At 50.2% G+C, this 5,000-nt stretch overlaps 1 long non-coding RNA gene across 1 annotated transcript in view; it reads left to right on the top strand.

Annotated features, from left to right (window-relative positions):
* The window catches only part of LOC119575098, a 21,566-nt gene that overhangs the window by 9,317 nt on the left and 7,249 nt on the right, over window positions 1-5,000 (top strand). The gene's annotated exons all lie outside the window — the stretch shown is intronic.

The following is a 5,000-nucleotide window of genomic DNA, read 5'->3' as shown; positions in this document are numbered from 1 at the left end:
TTTTCCTTTTTTCTTCCCCTCCTTTCCTCCCTCCTCCTTCCTCCCTTTCTCCTAACTCTCGCTTTCTCCTTCTCGTCCCTTCGACAGACGCAATTAGCTCTAGAATTACATCGGATTTCTTCAAGGTTTCCATTCTCGGAAGCACCTTTTCCGTTGAGCGTCTGAGGTGCACGTGGCCTTTTAGCTGCTCTCGACAATGTATTAATGATGAGGCGGTGGTGACTGTGTGTAGGGGACGTGTGTGTGGGGGGGGAGGGTGTATGGTTAGGGTTTGTGCGTTTGTAGGGGTTGTATGTGTTTTCGTTGGGGTTGTGTGTGTGTGTGTGTGTGTGTGTGTGTGTGTGTGTGTGTGTGTGTGTGTGTGTGTGTGTGTGTGTGTTGGTGTGTGTGTTGTGTGTGTGTGGTGTGTGTGTGTGTGTAGGGGGGGGGGGGGGGGGTCACTATTTTATTGACTGAAACCTCATTACTGATGGTTCTTTTTTTGTGTATGCCTACATGTCAGTTTCTAATCAGCTTTAAAACCTAATATCCAGCTGTCGATGTGATCATATATCGATAAAGAACACAAATCAATAAATATTTATTTTACAATTTTCAATATATTATTCAGTCCCATCTTTCCATCTGCCTTCGATGAATCTGTCCTTCTTCTCGCCTCTTCCACTTCCCTGCTTCATTCTCTCTCCCTTCGCCCTCTTTCCAAACCGTTCAGTGAGTTTTCGTTCCTTTTCGTCTGCCGTGGCTCTTCCCTCGTCCCGTCCTCACGCGTTGGCTGTCCGCATTTGTCACTCATAACCCTTCTTCCTCTCTTCCTCCTCCTCCTCCTCATCTTCCTCCTCCTCCTCCTGCCCCTCCTCCTCCCTCCTCCTCCTTCTCCGTCTCTTCCTCCTCCTCCTTTCCTCCCTCTCCCCTCCCCTGTTCCCCCTTCCCCCCTTTTCCTTCCCTTCCTTCCCCCCTTTCCCCTCCCCCTCTCCCCCCTTTCCTCTCCTCTCCTTCTCCCTCTCCCCCTTCTCCCCCCCCCCCCCTTCTCCCCCCTCTCCCTCCTTCTCCTCCTCCTCCCCCCCCATCCTCAGGCAGATCCTCCTCTCCGCCTCCTCCCTCCTCCCTCCTCCTACCCTCCCTCACTCCTCCTCTTTTTTTTGTTTTTTTTTTTTTTTTTCTTTTCCTCCTCCTACTCCTTCTTCCTCCCTCTCCTCTTCCTTCCTCCTCCCTCCTACTCCTCTTCCTTCTACTCCCCCGATTCCTCCTCTCCTCCTCCTCCTCCTCCCCCTCCCCCTCCCCCTCCCCCTCCTCCTCCTCCTCCCCCTCCTCCTCCTCCCTCCTACCTCCTCCTCTCCCTCCTCCTCCTCTTCCCTTCTCATGCCCCTCTCATCCCCCCATTCCTCTCCTCCTTCTCTTCTTCCATCCTCCTCCTCCTCTTCCTTCTCTCCTCTTCCTTTCTCCTACCTCCTCCTCCTCCTCCTCACTCCTCCCCTCTCCTTCCTCCTCCTTCTCCTCTTCTCCTCCTCCTCCTCCTCCTGTTCTCTTCCTTCCCACTCCTCCTCCTCCTCCTCCTCCTCCTTCTCCTCTTTCTCCCCCTATTCCCTCTCTCCTCTCCCTCCTTCCTATCCTCCTCCTCCTCCCCATCCTCTTTTCCTTCTCCTCTTCTCTCCTTCCTCCCCCTATCCTCCTCCTCCTCCTCCTCCTCCTCCTTCGCCCATCACTCCCCTCCGATACCCCTACTTTCTTTCTTTTCATCCATCGTCTCTTTTCCTCCTTCCCCTCTCCTTTTTTGCCCTCTTTTCGCCATCTTAGCTTTCTCTTTCCCTCCCCTCCCTCCATTACCTCCTCCATTCTCCTCCCCCTCATCCTCCACCTCCACCTCCTCCTCCTCCTCCTTCCTCCTCCTCTTCTTTCTACTTCCCTCCCCCCTGTATCCTCTCCTTCTCCTGCCCCTACCTCCCCTTCTTCCCCTTCCCCTCTCCTCCCCTTTCCTCCTCCTCTCCTCCTCCTCCTCCCCCCACCTGTCCTCCTTCTCCTTCTCCTCCCTTCATTCCCCCTCCTCCCCCCCCTATTCCCCTCCTTCCTCTTTTCATCATCCACCCTTCCCTTTCTCCTTTCCCTTCTCCCCCCACCTACCGCCTCCTCCCACCTTTCGCGTAATTCGCCCTCCTCCTCCCCCCTCAGCCTCCTCCCCTGCGCCCACCTACCTCCTCCCACCTCCTCCTTCCCCCTCCCCCCTCCTCCTCCTTCCCCTCGGTCCGGCCTCTCCCCCCTCTTCCCTCCTCCCCCTCCCTCCCTCCTCTTCCTCCCTCCCCCCTCGGCCCTCCTCCCCCTCGCCTCCTACTCTCGCCCCCTCTCCTTCCCCCGTCAACCCTGCCCCCTCCCCTCCGCCCCCTCTCCCTCCTTTTTTTTTCCTTCCCCCCCTCCTCCGTCTCCTCCTTCCCTTTCCCCCCCTCGGGGCCTCCCTCCCCTCACCCTCCCGCCAAACCCCTCCCCGCTCCCCCCGTCCTCCTCCCCCCACCTATCCTCCTCCCTCCCCCTTCCCCCACCTCCCCCCTTCCCCCACTCCCCCCCCTTTTCCCCCCTCGGCCTCCCCCCTTCCATTCCTTCCCCCCTCGGGCCTCCTCCCCGCCTGCCTCCCGATATGAAATCTTCCCGGCACTCCCAAAAGGGCAATAAGAGGCTCCCAGCATCACCCGCCAGCCTCAGGGTCGGCGCGCGCGTTTGTTGTTCGGCTGGAATTCCATTATTTTTATTACTTATTCAGTCTTTTACTCTTTGTTCCAGTCTCTTATTCTCAGACGGAGGCCACGGGCATATATGTATACGGTATATATATGAATGTGTACATTTATGTGTATGTGTGTATGTGTGTGTGTGTGTGTGTCTGTGTGTGTGTGTGTGTGTGTGTGTGTGTAAACGCATTTTATAAATATATTATGTGTGTGAATACACATATATATTATTTTACGGATTTATACTTATGTGATTAATATTCAGTGAATATTTGTATTTGTTTTAAACGCTGTGTGTAGAGGATTCGATATCATAATTGTTTTCTATATTCTGTGACTTTAGATCTAAATCTAGATCTGCGCGCGCATTAGTTGAATCTTATGATTTATGCAGTTTCCTTTGAGCAAGATCAAACTCTAGTGACTCAGAACATCTTAAAGATTCTGTCTTTTGATATCTCGAAGCCATCTTTAAGCACCCCCCCCCCCCCCTCTCGCTTTCGCCTGCTCTCTCTGACGCTCTGTCTGTCTCCCCATTTTCTCTCTCTTCTTTTCTCTCTGTCTGTCTGTCTGTCTGTCTCTCTCGTCTCCTCTCTCTTCACGTCTCTCGCTCTCGCTTCTCTCTCTCCCCCTCTCTCCCTCTCGCATCCCTCGTCTCTCCTCCTCTCTCCTCTCCCCCACTCTCTGCCCACCCATCCCTCTTCCTTCCTGCCTCTCCCTCCTTCTCTCCTCTCTCTTCTCTCTCTCTCTCTCCTCTTCTCTCGGTCTCTCCTCTCTTCTCTCTCTCCTCCTCCTCTTCCGTCTTCCTTCCCCTCCTCGTCGCTCTCCTTTCTCCTGTCTCTACCGGTCGTCTCTCTCTCCCACTTCGTCTCTCCATCTCTCTTCACTCTCTCCTCTATCCGTTCTCATCCCTCTCTTCTCTCTGCCTCTCGCCTCTCCTCTCGCTCTACTCATCCCTCCTCCAGGTCTATGATCTCTCCTCATCTCTGCGCGTCTATCGCTCTCTCTCTCTCTTCCGTCTCTTCCCCTATCTCTCCCTCTCTCTCCCCCCCTCTCCTCGTCGCGCCCCCTCTCTCCCTCTCTCTCCTCTCTCATTCCTCTTATCTCTCTCTCTCCTCTTTCTCTCTCTTCTTTCTCTCCCTCTCTCCTCTCCCTCTCCTCTCTCTCTCATCCCTCTTCCCTCTCCCTCTCCTCCTCCCTTCATCACACACACAGCACACAACACACACCACACACCACCCACACACACGACCACCACACACACCACGCACACCACACCACACACAAACACACTCACTCACACACACACACAGCACACACAACACACGACACAACACACCACACACACACACACACACACACACAAACACATATACAATATCGAACTACATGCAACAGACGGACAGAAACACATATTCCTCTATTAGTAATTAATAAAAAATAACCTTTTCTACTTGATGAAGAAACAACGCTTTAGCCCTGGCCTCTCTTCCCCATCGCCATGTATTTCATAATCATTAATAAAATCATATTCATAACCATATTTTCTCCATTTTATCATTATTATTTGATTCTCCCGCTGCCCGATGAGACAATGGAGGTCATTAAGAAACAAATTAATTTAGAATCCTTCCTCTCTTCGAGTGGCGGTATTAATTGCCTCTTCTGACGTTTATTGTTCTTTCTCTTTGTGTGTCCATATTCTTGCGAAAATATGAATTAGTGAGAAAGTCTCTTCGGTATAAATAAAATTACTCTAAAGTTGTCATTTTAAACGGGGAAATATGAATTGGGGCCCGTTTCCAAGTGTATTTAACACCGAGCCTTCATGTGTTCTTGTGACGCATTTTTTTTTTCTCTAAACTTTATTTCTAACACGTGACGGCTGTATTTTTCTTCAGTGGAGAGCTTCATCACCTTTTCCTTAGCATTTTTCTTCAGATTAAAAGCAAATCAGTCTTTATAATTTTTTTCTTCAGCATCTTTCTTAATCACAATTTAACTTAATAATTTAACAGCTGAATTTTTTTTTTCTGTACGAAAGGATATCAATCTTTATCATTTTTTCTTCAGCATTCTTCTTAATCATAAATCCCCCCCCCAAAAAAAAATATATATATATATAATAATAATAATAAATAATAATAATAATAATAATCCTCTTCCGTATGAAAGAAAATCACTCATTTATCCTTTTATTCCCTTATTCCATTTATCATTTATCATTCTATTTCCTTATTCCATTTATCATTCATCATTTTATTCCCTTCTTCCATTTATCAT

This window comes from Penaeus monodon, chromosome 7, assembly GCF_015228065.2.
Source record: "Penaeus monodon isolate SGIC_2016 chromosome 7, NSTDA_Pmon_1, whole genome shotgun sequence".
In the NCBI taxonomy this organism is placed as follows: Eukaryota; Metazoa; Arthropoda; class Malacostraca; order Decapoda; family Penaeidae; genus Penaeus; species Penaeus monodon.
The sequence above is the reverse complement of the archived record's forward strand: the minus strand, read 5'-3'. Positions and strand labels throughout refer to the sequence as shown.